The sequence below is a fragment of the Zingiber officinale genome, unplaced genomic scaffold (genome assembly GCF_018446385.1).
Source record: "Zingiber officinale cultivar Zhangliang unplaced genomic scaffold, Zo_v1.1 ctg246, whole genome shotgun sequence".
Classification (NCBI taxonomy): Eukaryota; Viridiplantae; Streptophyta; class Magnoliopsida; order Zingiberales; family Zingiberaceae; genus Zingiber; species Zingiber officinale.
In genome coordinates this window covers 231,184-247,933 of record NW_024589918.1, presented here as the reverse complement: position 1 = coordinate 247,933, position 16,750 = coordinate 231,184, and the positions used below count along the sequence as shown (strand labels likewise).

At 37.7% G+C, this 16,750-nt stretch overlaps 1 long non-coding RNA gene and 2 pseudogenes across 2 annotated transcripts; all 3 read right to left on the bottom strand.

Moving 5' to 3' along the window:
- Positions 1-231: 231 nt before the first annotated feature.
- Positions 232-8,613, bottom strand: LOC122037229 (annotated as a pseudogene).
- A 1,750-nt stretch (positions 8,614-10,363) lies between these two features.
- On the bottom strand, positions 10,364-11,933 carry LOC122037216. Of its 2 annotated transcripts, none has more exons than XR_006127579.1 (4): positions 11,875-11,933; positions 11,309-11,411; positions 10,947-11,221; positions 10,364-10,515 (listed from the first exon to the last, which is right to left on the bottom strand). It is a non-coding gene; the product is annotated as an uncharacterized LOC122037216 (long non-coding RNA). The 2 variants fall into 2 exon arrangements; XR_006127578.1 differs by having other exon boundaries at positions 10,364-10,512.
- Positions 11,934-12,263: 330 nt separating this feature from the next.
- LOC122037228 lies at positions 12,264-16,750 on the bottom strand (annotated as a pseudogene).

Here is a 16,750-nt window from a genome sequence, read left to right as displayed (position 1 = left end):
AAGAAAAACACAAGTTTAACTCCAAGTTAACATTGTAATGTGGATGGGTCAAATAATTAGAAAAAGTATTGATAAAACACCTACTTATTATATAGACTGCTAATATGCATGAAGTGTTGGCTCTTGTCCAATCATCTTTACTGGTGGAAAACAGGGTTGTATACATGAGGCTCTCTGCGTACTTCACCAAGGCCTTGGGATCTAGGTATAGCATAGTTTAACATAGACTTATTATGAATTCAGAATAAAGAGATGATGAAGAAACTCACCGAGTTTATATGCTTTTGCTGCAACATTCGCAGCAATATAAGCAGCTATCTTCCTAATGTTTGAGAATGGTGGGTAGATCATTCCTTTGTCCAAGTTCTCCTGCATCACCTGTTGAGCTAAAGCATCCGCTGTCTAATAAAAGTTACCACAATTACACTACTTTCCATAGTTTTGTGGAATATATGGAAAAGTAAAATTCGAAGTTGATTAAACATGTTCCCAATGGGTTTATGTTATATGGAACAACTTTGAAATAATGAATATACAAAAATAGAAACAGTGAATTAACTTGTGAACTTATAGGCTGCAAGCAGCATGTCGTTGTGCACACGGGTTGCTCCGGAGATCACTAAGGCCAAACCCAGGAAGATGTAGGCATTATTTGACTGGACGAATATGCATGAAACACCAAAGTTTAGTTTGTAACTATTAAGAGAAAACTGTGTATTAGATACCACAGAGTTATTGACTTATATAGAGAAGGATATACAACATAATTATAATAATACCCCTAGTTATTATATTTACAATATTCTAACACTCCCCCTCAAGCTGGAGAATATAGATCATATGCATCCAGCTAGTTACATATGTAGTCAATTCGAGAACCTCTCAGTGACTTAGTGAATATATCTGCTTGTTGATCATGTGAGTTGACAAAACTAGTAGATATTTCTCCTGATATAACTTTCTCTCTAACAAAGTGATAGTCAATTTCAATATGCTTTTTATCCTCTCGTAAAAAACTGGGTTCGAGGCAATATGCATGGCAGCTTGGTTGTCACATATAAGTGACATTTGTGTAACCTCCCCAAACCTGAGTTCCTGAAGCAATCATTTTAGCCATATAAGCTCTTGACTAGTAATGGCCATAGCCCGATACTCTGCCTCTACACTGGATCTTGCCATAACATTCTGCTTTTTGCTTTTCCAAGAAACAAGGTTACCTCCAACAAATATACAAAACCCAGAAGTGGATCTTCTATCAGTGGGAGATCCTGCCCAATCTGCATCAGAGTACCCTATAGCTCGAGTATGCCATTTGTCTGCATATAAAAGACCCTTTTCAGGTGCACCTTTGATATATTGAATAATGCGAGTCACAGCATTCTGATGTTCTTTGCATGAAGAGTTGAGAAACTGACTTACTACACTTACCGCAAATGAGATATCCGGACGAGTAACAGTAAGGTAGCTTAGTTTCCCTACTAATCGTCTGTACCGTTCAGGATCTGGAAGAGGCTCCCCCTGATTTGGCAGGAGCTTGACATTAGGATCATAGGGCTGTCGACTGTCTTTGAATTTAACATTCCCGTTTCTTCCAAAATATCCATTGCATACTTTCTTTGGGATATGATGATCCCCTGTTTAGGCTGTGCTACTTCTATCCCAATAAATATTTGAGTTTGCCGAGATTCTTTGTCTAGAAATGTTTAAAAAGATATTGTTTCACTTGTGAAATCCCAAGATGATCACTACATGTGATGACAATATCATCAACATAAACCATTACGTAGATGCAACCTGTAGATGAGTGGTGATAAAAGACAGAATGGTCAGCCTCGCTCCTAGTCATGCCAAAATGTTGAATTACAGTACTAAATCTACCGAGCCATGCTTTGGGTGATTGCTTGAGGCCATATAAAGATTTCTGCAGGCAACATACAAGACCAGAAGACTCCCCCTGAGCAACAAAACATGAAGGTTGCTCCATGTAGACTTTCTCGAGCAGATTAGCATGTAAGAATGCATTTTTGATGTCCAACTGATAAAGAGACCAATGGCGAATCGCAACAATTGACAGAAATAGGTATACAGAAGACAACTTGGCAATAGAAGAAAAAGTATCCTCATAATCCAATCCGAAGATCTGAGTATAGCCTTTAGCGATGAGACGCGCCTTAAGTCTGTCAACCATCCCGTCTGGACCAACCTTCACCGTATACACTCATCGACAACCAACAACTGACTTCCCAGGTGGTAAAGGAACGAGGTCCCAAGTCCCACTACTCTGTAAAGCACAAATTTCATCGAGCATAGCTTGTTTCCATCCTGGATGGGCAAAGGCATCGTTTGCAGTCTTAGGAAGAGAAACAGACGACAAGGAAGAAAGACAAGAATAATAGGAAGGAGAAAGATGATGATAACTCAAAGAAACATAGTGAGGAGAAGGATTACGAGTGGAACACATACCCTTTTTAAGTGCAATAGGAATATCAGAGTCAGGAGATGGGACCGTAGGAAACGGCGAAGGACTTGGCTCCAAAGATGTCTCCACGGCAGTCTCAAGGTCGGTCAGCGACAAAGTAGGATGAGAACGATGCTGATAAACCTGCAAAGGAGGAGACGAGGCTGGGGATGATAGAGGCACCTCCGGAGGACAAATGATAGTCACTGGTGCAGGTGGAGAGGGAGAAACCTCATACTGGGAAGCGGGAGGCCCAAAAAATGAAACCGAATCAAAGAATGTGACATCAGCAGAGATGAAGTACCGACGAAGAGTAGGGGAATAACACTTATACCCTTTCTGAGACCTTGGGTACCCAAGGAAAATGCACTTATGAGACCGGGAGAGAGTTTATCAATGCTAGGATCAAGATCATGAGCAAAACATATAGAACCAAAGACCCAAGGTGGTAAAAGATGAAGAGGATTATGTGGGTAGAGGATATGATGAGGTATTTTACCCTGGAGAGTGGAAGAAGACATACGATTGATGAGATAACATGCAGTAAGTACAACATCACCCCAAACTGATGAGGAACATGAGAATGGAGAAGAAGAGTCAAGTAGTTTCAAGGAGATGACGATTCTTGTGTTCTGCAACCCCATTCTGTTGAGGGGTATGAGGGCAAGACGTGCGATGCAGTATACCATAACATGCCAAGAAGGAACGAAACTGAGTAGAAAGATACTCCCGTGCATTATCACTTTGTAAAGTTCGAAGAGAAATACCAAACTGAGTTTTGATTTCATGAAAAAATGATTGAAAAATAGAAAACAATTTTGAACGTTCCTTCATCAGATATAACCATGTACAACGGGAAAAATCGTCTATAAAAGTAACAAAATATCGTGATCCCAATGTAGAAGAAACACGACTCGGACCCTAAACATCAAAATGTACCAAAGCAAAGGGGAACGCAGCCCGACTCATAGTGCGAGGAGAAAAAGAACTAAGAACATGCTTACCTAACTGACACGACTCACAAGATAAAACTCTAAGTGAGAAAGACTAGGATGTAATTGTTTCAACTTATCAAGACCTGGATGTCCCAACTGAGCATGAATAAGAAGTGGAGATATCACCGCCGAGCCAACAAGAGAGGGTTGTTGAAGCCGATAAAGTCCATGAGACTCACATCCGAAGCCAATCATCCTCCCCGTATTCCGGTCCTGTAAGAAAACAGACGTTTTAGCAGAAGAAATAACACAATCAAGAGACCGAGTAAGTTGACTTATTGACAATAGATTAAAGGGAGCTCCGGGAACATAAAGAACATTATGAAAGGAAAGAGACGGAGAATGATGAACAATACCAATACCCTTGAACTTAGTTTGGGAACCATTGGCCATGGTGATAATTGGTAAATAACCAGAAGTAGTGAGAGAAGAAAATAGAGATTTATTACCAGTGATATGATCAGTGGCCCCAGAATCAAGAACCCAAGGACCTGAAGAGTGAGATATGCCAGCAAAGGAATTACCAGCGTGTGTAACAGCAGCAATGGAATCAGAAACCTGACGATCCTCAAACCATTTCAGAAAGTCATTATAGGAAGGTTTTCGGGTCAGATCCGGTGGCGGCAGCGCATCAGAAGCCAAAGAAGCAATAGAACTCTGAACGAACTGAGCAGCGCGAGGAGGTCGACCATGCAGACTCCAACACTTATCAATCGTGTGTCCTGGTCGATGGCAGTGATCACACCAAGGAGGTCCTTTGCCACCCTTTCAAGGCAGAGGTCTGTTGTTGTTTCGAGAGACCAAAGCTGACGAGTCACTAGGAACGAAAGAAGGTAACGTCAAGACTTTGGCAGGGACACGGAGGAGAGTCGTCCACGTACTGTCTATGGTAGCTTCTGTGGGGCTGCCCAGGATCTGATCACGAACATGAGAATAATCTGAGGGCAGACCATATAAAGCCAGAGACATAAAAAACTTCTTTCGATTTTCAAGCTCTGCAATACGAGTGGCCGCAGGTGGAAGTAGTTCATTGAAGTCACAAAGAAGGCTAGAGACCAATCCCACATACGTTGACATTGAATCCTTAATTTGATGGGCACTGAGGATGGTCATGAGATCTTCACAAACTTGATAGAGTCGCCGAGAGGTGTTTGTAAAGAGTTGTTAAGCCTGTGTCTAAATATCTTTACAGGTTTTGTGAGTGCGGAAGACATCCTTAAGAGATGGATGGATGGTGGCTCGAATAATGCAACACAACTGGGCGTAAACCTTTTTCCACAGAGGACGATCGACGACTTGAACATCCTCTTCGGTTTGAGAGAGATGTGTCTCATAACCCTGTCCAACAATGATGTGAACCCAACGAGAAAGATATCTCAAGAACCCACAACGAATTGAAAACAGAAAGAAGGAAGGTCTAAGACGATAAGATGGATGAAAGAAACCTCGATCCAATGCTTAGAAAAGCACGAACCTTGGTATAAGAGATGGAAGACGCCACAACCTTGGGATTGAGGTTGATAAGTCTTTGAACGCCACAAGGAGATGCCTTAATAAGTTCAAGTTCAATGAAGAACCAACAAGCGAGAGCCTCACCGTGCTTTAGATTGAAAAATATGTCAAAGATACATGTGTGGGCGTCACCCCCTTTATTTATAGCTATAAGGTGACCAAAAAATCCTAAAAGGCCAAAAGAAAGCCCATTTAGTAAAGGCCTATGCAGACTACTTAGCCATTATAAGCTTATGGCTTTATTACAACCCAAATAAAAGAAGAAATTGAGTTTAAATTGAGCCTACATATCCCTACTACATAGACATGAGACTTAAGTGCTAATTAAGCTCATCTAAGGCTTGAATTAAGTTGACTATGTCGAATGAGTTGCTCTTAGTCAAACCTTCTTCAATGGTAGCTTTGACCTTCACATCTTCAATAAGTACATGAAGTGCTTCCTTCATCTTTCTAGCCTTAGCCCTTGTAATTGGGCCTCCATTGATGCATAATGGATCATCATTAATATCTAGAGTGGGTTGACCATGATCCATATCGTTAGCTTGTTGCGCTCTTTCTTTGACTCCATCAAACAAGCCAAAGCTCAATGTGAGAAGCCTAAGAGGAGTAGTTCTTACCATCCAACTGCTCGGAGGAGAGTGGTGCGGTGATGTGGTTGGTAAAGATCGAAATATCCGGCTTTGGAGTGCTGGAGGTAGCCATTGATTAGTTCGGTGAAAGAGGGCAGCAACCCGAATCTTCAGTGACGTCGCAACACCTTGGAGACAGGCACGAAGAGAATTAAGGGTTTGTTGCGGCGCTGGAAAATTTAGGGTTTGTTGCGACAGCACTGGAAAATTTAGGGTTTACGCTAGAAAATTTAGGGTTTGCTGCGACGACGCTGGAAAATTTAGGGTTTGCTGTGACGGCGCTAGAAAATTTAAGGTTTGCTACGACAGCGCTGGAAAATGTAGGGTTGGCTGCGGCGACGCAAGGATATTCCACGCAGAAGGAAGAGCAGCGACGACCTGTGCTCGCGATCGGGAAGGAGATGCCTCTGCTGCCGCGCAAGGAAAGGAGGCGGGGCTAGTGCTTGCAAGTGACGCGAGAGGGAGAAGAGAGATCGGGAGATTTGTCCCCGTCCAAGTGTGACTAATGGCAGCAGGAATTGGTGGCGGCGGCGGAAAAATTAAGGTTTGGCTCTGATACCATGTTAAAAGAAAACCGTGTATTAGAGACCATGGAGTTATTGACTTATATAGAGAATGATACAACATAATTATAATAATACCCCTAGTTATTATATTTACAATATTCTAACAATAACAAATAAAAATTTTCTTATTGATATAGGTTGTTTATGTTGAGAGCAAAATTTAAACTTGTCGTGGCACAAGAACTTTTCCATCATACTCAATTGGATCAAATGTACTCCCACTAGCAAATATTGCTTGACCCTGTGAATGAAAGTCAAATTCTTCAGTAACAGAAGTTAACTATCAGAGTAAATCATGAATATGAATTATGCAACTGTTGCTGTAAAAAGATGGAGAAAGCTTACCTTACGCCATGAATATGCCTCTTCTGCATTGCATTCTGATTGAGAGGTACGGCTAGATAGAGCCAAAATTATGGATTTCTGTAATCAATGCAAGGGAACTTGTGGATTGGATCTAATCCTCTCTGAATATAGGTAAATTGCACGTAGAAACTGAATGCATTTTAGTAAGGATTTGGTAGAGGTCTGGAAGCTAACCTCATTAAAAGTAGTCGTATTCCGTCGTGAAAGTTTTTCCCACTCCAGATGACCCAGTAAAATAGTGGGCTTGATTACCTAAGAAATTAAACTAGAACAAATGAAGGACTATTCGAAAACTAGTGTAGGCAAATTTACAAGTAGAAAGTACACTTAAATTTGTACAAACTTGAGACAGCAAAAATAAGATAAAGTATTAGTATCTTTTAAATGAAAATATGACCACTAGAGAAACCACTTTAAAAGAGTAAACCCGAGTTGGAGAAAGCATTCTCGTCATCAATAATGATATAACTTAAAAGTCACACACATAGTAAGAGAAAATATCCCCTGGAACGGGTATCACAATGCAAACAATGAACAACAAAGTAAAACAATTAAAAGTTTTATGCTTGCAATAAAAATAACTAAATAAGCAAGGTCTAAGATTCTATTCCTTACCTTACAATCAACCATCTATATCTTCTTGCAAATTCCTTCCAACGGAGCTTTTGTCTACAACAGCCATAAAAATCTACAACCAAATGAGCCAGTATGTAAAATCATACAGAACATCCAAAATGTTGTCCATGCACATAATAAAAAGATTCAGTTGAAAACCTGCTTTGACATCTCAAGAGCCATGAGTTCTACAAATACCGGTACCAGCCTGTATTGATAATCAAAATAAGGACAAGATTCAAAGAAGTATTGATAGCAAAAATAAAATAGATATTTAACTGAGAGTAGTTGAGTTAATATACTCTTGAAACATGTACGTGCAGTGCAATAATTAAAGTCATATAACATGCAACATGTAAACTTAACACTAAGTAGCATAGCAAAATTATGGCAAATATTAGATTTTAATGCAAACCATAAAATTGGAAAAACCATCTTCTGCCATTTTTTTCAAAAAGCAGAAGCCCAACTAATAAATAAAATCCTAATAGAAATGATTTTCTATATTTATTTCTTATATAATTATTTACATCACAAGATTTGTAATATAAAATACAAGGACGAAGCATAAGTAAATAGGAATTCATACTCCCATAATGGGAAACTAAGATGTTCACAGGCAAATACACAAGTCAACAAAATCAAAGTCAAAAACATTTAATAGACCAAATGCAAATACATTCAATAGACCAAATCAACCAATTAAGTTAGGAGTAAAACTTCCCCAACACAAAGAAATAAGAAACTTTGTTATGCCAATGTTCCACCAACTATTTTTAAAGCGCCAAAACGCCTAGCAAGCACAATGGAGAATAAGCATATTGAATTGTTCATAAACATGTGGAGATAGTATAATGTGAGTGAATCAAGTTATACAATTTCAAAGAACTATAAAGGAAGATACTGAAGTCTAAAACACTAGAGCTAAAATCAATTACTTGTATATCATCATTGAAGACTAGATGTGTTTTGTGATATTTGGCAAGGAGTTCATGCATTATAGCTGGCAAAGTCTTCAAACTGAAAATATAACACTAAACAAATTTGAGATCAAAATAGCATAAGTAGGAAACACAAAGCAAATCTGTAACCACAAAGAGTTGATCTAGTCATTGACCTGAATTAGAAGTACTTTTTCCACATATCTATATTTCACAACATTCATGAATTCCTCTAGTAACTCTGCATTTGACAATTTGACAAAATACAAGGAGAAAGGCAGCAGTTTACATAAATTAGGAGAAATTAAACATACACTTCGAGACAATATTTGGCTAGTAGTCCTTTGTCTCAACCAAATATAAAGTTCATCATTAAGGACCTGTTCGTTGTTAGTCTCCACGTCAGTTAAGTCCCATAATTTTATGTATTCTTGAAGCTTGTCCATGGCAGTTATGTCCCATCTGCAACAAAACTCGCTCGAGCTTAGATAGTTGAGATAAACATGACTTGATGATGATTGTGAATGCCTGTCACCTGTCGACGGCATTAGTGAAGAGCTGGAGTTCATCCAAGGTTCTATAGACATCATAAATATCATCAATTAATGTAATCAAGCATATTGCCTTTGTCTGGATCATTCTGCATCTCTAGCTATTTGGTTCATAAGTGAAACCAAGTGCCCACATATAGTTTTCAAGTAACAGAACGACATGGTGCTTTAAAACGATTATAAAAGATAGTGCATGCATAACAAAATAACTAAAAAGTGCAATATGTTGGGACTAGAGCATGTTTGTGTGGTTGAATTTAGGTATCTTGATAATAAGAACAAAATGTTTAAGGCAGAGCGTATAGGAAGCATCATAGTGGATCATGCTATTTGCTATAAATTCTAATTAACTCAGAGGAAATATTTACAGAATAACATAAAGAAATTGAAAATAGTCACATGACCCCAAAAAATTGTAAAATTAATACTTTCAGAAAAATATATGAAAAATCAAATATCATTTCTGCAATGGAAATTCATTTTCCAAAGTTTGAAAGGATAAATATGTAAATCTTCCAAAGACCCAGGGAAAAGATGAATTCAAACATGTAGAGGTTCTAAAAAATCCAAATAATAACCTAACTATTCCACATCTGTACCCACAAGATAATAATTAATTGACACTACATTTGTATGGTCTAAGAAAATTAAGCATATTTCTTGAACTAATAATTATCACAAGTTATACTATGCTTTGTTTGATGGCAAGTATATGATGATAGTCTTCACTAATTAATTGACGCTATACTTTGCTAATGACTGATTGACTTGGTAATGCAAACAAATAGTTTTAAAAAAAGCTTACTTGCTAGAGGAATCAGAGCTCTCATAAGCATGATACTGGAAAAGTGGCAAAATAGTATCGGTTGCATCCAACTTCTGTCGCTTGTTTGCATTAATTTTATTAATATAGTCATCAAAATTATTTTGGCTAATGACTACATTTTCTCTTTCAATAAGGTCTGTCAATCCTTGGTCAGCTGCTAAAGTTGCAGTATCTTAGATAGAAATTTGTTGGTGTTAGTCATGATCCTTGCTGAATGATACTTTCTTAGAAGTACACTCTTCATCAGGTGAGTTATAAACTTCCTTAAGAGTAGCTTAATCAGAATCCCTTCTTTGCCTTTTTCTCCTTCCTTAGCACCATACTCCTCCAGTGATTTATAGACTTCCTTAGGAGTAGCATCTGGTGTTGAATCAGAATCACTCATTTCCTTTGTTCGGTAGTGTAGTTTTCCTCTAGTGAGTTATAAGTGATATCAAGCACCCTTTCTTCTTAAGATGAATCTTTTGTAGATATCAGATTTAGCATTTCTAAGCCTTCGTAAGCTATTCTAACCTTTCTTCAACAAAGATACTACAACAACGACAAAAACTAAAAATTGTGAGGTGCCCAATTACTATATAAGCAAAACCCCCCACTAATTTACTAAAAAAGATTTTTTTCCTATGCATATCTACATTACAAAAATTTTCATTAGCATATAAAAACAAAGATACTTCTGAACAATTTTTAACTTCAATACTTACAAGGTTCAATAATCTAAGCTACGACCACTAAGTTAAATTTTAGATTGTGGTCATTTGAGAAGCTTAAATGCATTTATATAGTTAAATTAAACAATTGGACATCAAAAAGGAACAAGAAGTATGATGGATGAGGAAGTTAGGCTAGTTTGTTACCTTTTTAGTATCCCAAAATGCAAATTAAAAAAATGGAAGCCTTGATAAGATGTAGTAACAATGTGATGTAGTGAAAACATGATGGCGTAGTGGTGATGAGCATTATTTGTCCCCTATAAGCAATGAAAATTGAAGGTTTTTGTAGAAGTTCTTCGACCAAAATGCAGCATCCATATGATGTTGAATCATCAGCAACCTGCTGTGATAGAAAAATACTTACATGGCAACAACAAAAAGCATTATAGCGCACTGACATGGTATTTTTACCACTCATATTTAATTGAAAGCATAACTATGAACAGAGAAACTCTAATAGGATTTGGCTTTAAAACAAACATTTGGTCAAATAGGATATTCACATACAACAACTTTTTCATAGTCAGATATACATCAACTGGCTGTGAAACTAGCAAAGTAGGAAAGTAATAGAGAAAATACATGACAAATTACTTTTAAACATAAAATAAATGACTGGTTACTTTGATTAAGTTGTTCCTGAAAAACATGACAGTCTGTGATGGTTAGAAAACAAGAAAGTAAGCTCAAGGAAAACATTTTTAAAGGCAATCAGAGTTCTGATATACTGGAAAATATTATTTAAAGCTGCTAACCTACTTTGCTGAAGCTTACCTGCCCCAACGTTATTTCATTGAGGTCCACTTCCACAGCATGCACCCGCAATATAAGTTTGTTTTAACTATCAATCACCTTGAGTAATGGAGAAGCAGATGGAAGATAGAAGCAAAGGCTTGAAGCACATGGCCAGGGATAGACATCTTCCAAGCAATCCAAATACTTGTCATGATCAAAGCATCATTCCGAAGCACATGGCCAGGGATAGAAGGAATGCATTTTATAGCGGTCAAGCAGGCGTGCAAATCCTTAGCATAAACTCCAGAAAGGGACTAAATTACACAGAAATATTAGAAGCAAAAAGAATAAAAAAATAAGTATAAGTGTAATTTTAAGTAACAAAACCACATTTTACTCACTTTGGCCAATCCATTAGCTTGGATACCAAGGCATAACTCGTTCAACAATGGCCCAATTAGTGGATAATAAGCCTGGACGAACACCAAGGACATGATAAAGAACCTGGAAAAAGCCATGAAGAGTCAACAAGAGACAAGAAAATTATAATATAAAATGGTTGATCATCATTACAAAATCAAGGTATTCATATCCGACAAAGAGCATCCGTGGCCTAGCGAGTGGCAATATAGGATCCAAATGCATATATAGTATGTGAAGTAAGTTATCGAGAAGTGCAATCTTCTTAGAAGAAAGCAAAATATGGAGCAATTAAAAAGAACAGCAAACAAGAAGTACAGTTGAATGGTAACTAAATTTAGACAGAAATATACTAGAAATATAAAGGTAAACAAATCTACTAGAAGCGGTCCATCGTTCAATGACATTGACAGACCATTAACTATTTGCTCAAAAATATCCAATGGGGGACCTTTGGGAACTTGACCTTCAGAGGTTAGGTAAGCTCCAAGACTACATGCACATCTTTTGCAGAAATTATATGCAAAGAAGCAGCTATCTCGTGTACCTAGCTAAAAAGAGGTGGGGCTAGACGATGAGCAAGATTTAGCATAGTCTCAAATGCTGTATCTCCAACAATTGATGAGTGCATTAATGGATCAACGTATTTGACCTGCAGCAGATTGTTTAAGGATGAGAAATAAATTGACCAAACAAAATCTCTATTGTAACAATTTTTAGCTAGTAACTAAAAAGCTGCCACTAATAACCATTGATTTAATTGATAGATTATTAAAAAAGAAACACTTTCACAGTACCTATAAGTAATCTTGAAGTAGGAAGACCAAAAAAAGACATACAATCACTTACCAGTGTAGGTAGCTGATGACCATGAGTAAATATTGGATTAGCAATAGCCATTTGACCAAGAATCCTAAGCATAACTGAGAGATTTTTCTAAATAAGCTTAACCCTCTGATGGATAGTTGTTTCCAGTTTCAGCAACAATTCCCTCGCTTCCTCCTTGGCATTCTTTGTCTCCTCCACATGAACTATAAAAACATACATGTTACTATTAAACATTAGTAGAAAAACAATCATGTCTTCAAAAAGATTTACCATTCTTCTTGCCACCAACATAAGGATGAACATAGCTAAGCCATCTCAGAATGGAAGAAATGCCTTCAAGATCATCTGATATAGTCAGATGGACAACTCCGTTAGTTGCCATTATCTTAGGTCCACCCAACTACGTGTGAGAGCTGTAGACTTCACGTCCAAGAAGCTTGTTCAGTGTGGAGTACTCTATGAGAATAATTCTCTGATGAAGACGTTGAATGCACCTCATGCCAAGCCGGGCAAGATAAGCTCCAATGCCAACAGTTCTTCCAGTCACATAAGTGAGAGTGAATATCTCATTATATGCGTTTGAATAAACACCATGGCACCACTTCCAGACAGGTTCTCCGCCCCCAAGTCATCTAGTTTTCCTACAATTGTGTCAATGATCTCATCTTGTCTAACCATTTTCCAATTTGAGTTCTTGAGCGATAATAGATGAACCAACGCAATTGTAATCTTCTGGACTCATATAAAAGTACTGAAAGCCCTGTTCCAGGCTTGCTTCATCAGACCACCCAATCCTAAAAAAGGATTTTATTTCTTCAGCTGCTCCAATCCTAGCACCAGAATTTGTAGCCAAATAAATTAGAGCGAGGTTTTTATCACATGCTAAATTGGTCACTGCATGAAAGGATGCATCTTCCCTAGGACCAAATGAACCAACTCTGAAAGTGACGTTGTTTGCCACAAACTAGGGAAGTTGGTGTAGACATCTCCATTAACCAGGCTACCATACCTATGTCATTGAGACTAGAGGACCGGCTCACAGTGACTAAAGGAGTAGTCCAATCTCCATGATTGTTTGCAAATGCCAACTATATCACTTTAATGAGATCTCTATTATTGTTTACCCTAATGTTACTGGATGTGTATGATTCCAACAACCGTCTAAGTGCAGTCTCGAATGCCTGAATACATGGTAAACACATCTTTACAACGATATACATGAAGGTAAATTTAACATATGATTCTGCATAAGCTGCTTTCTTATAACAATTTGAAGGGAAACTTACCAATAGGAAATCATAACAGTAAGTTGTGTTATTCTTCCTGCATTCAAACGCCTTTTATCAATGGGCCCTAGTTCTGTATATTGAGCATTTAATGGGAATTCCAAGGAGGGACCATTCACATCCATGTAGGAATGGTAAACCATTTCATGAGATTTTGTATCTTCCACTTCTCAATTAATCTAAGTAGGAAGTATTTAACCTCAAACAAAATGATGATAGAGACCGAACATAATCATAGGATAAAAGTGTTGGGTTGCAAGGTTGCAAACAAAGTCCCACATTGAAAATAAATGGGAAAGATCATAGATTTATAAGGGAAAGATATCTCCATTGGTATGAGGCCTTTTGAGTAGAGCCCAAGAGTAAAACTATGAGGGCTTAGGCCCAAAGTGGACAATATCATATTATTGTGGAGATATCTAAATCTCTTTTGGTCCTAACAATTGGTATCAAAGCATGAACTGCCAGAAGGTCTAATCGCCAACTGTGCACAAGAGAGATGGTCTAATTAATTCATGTGAGTAAAATATTGACCTTAAACAAAGGAAGTGGGGGCTCCCATGTCCGAATCAAGAGGACCATGCTATTAGATTTTGAGGGATGTCCTAAGGCAAATCGTCTTACGATTTTTACTAAATATAAATTCACTATTTGAGTGCATATTACATGTTTGATTGTCTTAAACTTATTTACTGAATGTCTCCAATACAATTCATAGCATGAGAGAAATTATGATTGGATCACAACTAGTGATTATCTCTATATGTGTAATTATGAACGTATTAGAATTTCCTTATTCGTCGAATTGATGCATTTGGACATCATCAATTCTGTAAGACTAGCACGAGTTATACTCCTTGGTTCGCCAAGCAGCTGTTTTCTCACTAGATGGAGACTTTAGGATGTCGAGAGTTAAACGTGGATGTTAATTATCGTAACTAGTTCATTGGAGTGACTCGCTATAAGACTTCATGTGGTTATCTATATATATGGATATGTCTGTGAAGCTCTTACTGCAACTCGAGTGCAAGTTTCCTTCGACTTGAGATATACAAGTCATCTTGGTCATGGAGAGTTATACTTTGACATCTTAAGTAAGCACCTCATTGAGGTATGGACGCAGGATGATTGTGTATAAGTTAAAATGTCCGAAGATGTTTGGATAGCACACAAAGAATTCACTGCTCCTTGCGAGGAAACATATACCCTATGGCCACTCATTAGGATTATTACTTAAAGTCTTGGCCAAAGAATCACATATTAAGAGTGCGAGACTTTTAGACACTTGTATGAGTAATTTGAATCCATAGAACGAGGAAGTATAACTTGGGCTAAGTGTGACATAATCAGTCTAGTGGGGAAAGACACATAGACCATGTTCTGATCCAAGTGGGTATAAGACGAGTGAAAGAACAAGGCACGACTCACTGTAGCTGTTGAAGGGTTTAGAATTAGTTCTAAGATTAACTATAATTTTCCGGCTAATTAAGGATCATGATGTACTATTAGGTGTCATTTATGATCGTTCTATAATTAAGTAGTTAATCATGGACAACCAATATGAACCGGGAACCTATTAGGTCACACGCACTAATGAATCTCTAAAAGACGTAAAACAAGTTAAAGAATAGGATTCTTAGATCAAGAGATAAATGTTTGGTTGGACCATACATAAGACAAATCTGGAAATATTTATCATGATAGAAGCACAGATGGGCTACATCTCTTATGGTAGAGTTGAACTATATTTGGTTTAATCATTAATTAGTCATGAACCAACTTGGTTTAGTTGTGAACCAAACCAAGGGGTTAATGGACTAATTTTTGGTTAAAGGGACAATGGGTTGGATTTGGGCTTTCTAATCCAACACATTAAAGAGGATTATATATAGATATAATTGAGAGAGAATTAGATATAATTTTCATTATTTGGTTGATTGGCTTTTGGAAACTCAATCCTCCTCTCCCTCTCCTCTCTCTCTCCTGCCGCCAACAAGAGAGTTCTCCCTCTTGTTGCCGTGACCACCACAAGGGAGAAAAACACTCCCTTGTGTGCTTCGCTTCTTCTTCCTCTTGATCTCTCTTCTTCGCTCGTGGCTAGTAACTTTCGAAGGAGAGGCTTGTACTCACGGAGTTATCTTGAGGAGCTCGGTGTGGATACGAATAGAGGTGAGGTTCGACAATGTCGCTACGGTTGATGCCCTTCTCGTTACATGTCATCCGTAAGGTATACCTAGCGTAAATTTATTTTTCGTAAAATTTTAATTATGCAATCATGTTTGGCATATTGTATCCTTGTATGTGTGTGATGTGCGTGATGTAATACTTAGAAATTATTATTATTTTATTTTTCACTGCGCATGTTTACGAAACGTGTTCTAACACGCATCTGCATCGGACATATCCCAACACAGACACCAGGCAGGAAGTCATAGTCGCGGCTAGGCAAGGAAGTCCTAGTAGGTTGGGTGGACCGAGGGATAGGAAGACCTGGTGGGTCGAGGATCGGACTGGGAAGCCTGGTCCTTCATTTGAGGGGGGATTGTTAGTGTTGCAAGATTGTAAATAAAGTCCCACATTGAAAATACATGGGAAAAATCATAGATTTATAAGGGAAAGATTTATATGAGACCTTTTGAGTAGAGCCCAAGAGCAAATCAATGAGGGTTTAGGTCCAAAGTGGATCTATGTCATTGTGGAGATATCTAAATCCCTTTTGGTCCTAACATAAAGTTAATTTATAAAGCGTACAATAGTGACTTACATGGACAATGCAGGTATGGCCAGTGACATTAGTCACCACAATTCTCCGAGCACCATTAGGGGGTCCTAGAAAATTAAGCCGTAGCTTCACTTCCCGCTCACAAAAAGCCAAACGATGCATCCAAACACTAATAAATTCATGAATTTTGACAGCCATTTCATTTAAGATCATATGTATGCTAGTTTCATCCATCATTCTGGATAGTAGAATGGAAAGATTGCATGTTAGCCCACAAAAAAGGTAATTAAACACTTCTAGTGTTGGATTACTAGGATTTTGGTAAGGAACATGTAAAGGCAGTAGCTTAGCATTATTACAAAAAAGCTAATGAAATAGAAATAGTAAAATATAGAGAAAAAAATTAACAAAAATTTGAGGTTGAACTAACTTTGAAGGTGGTAAAAGATCATGAAATACTTGCACCCTTAAAATGTGAATATACATGTGAGAGTGAGTAATCAGATATGAAAGTTACGTTGTGGACCTGTAACTTCAACTCTTCTAAAGCATTCATTAATGACCTCAATAAGCTTGTAGAAATTAAA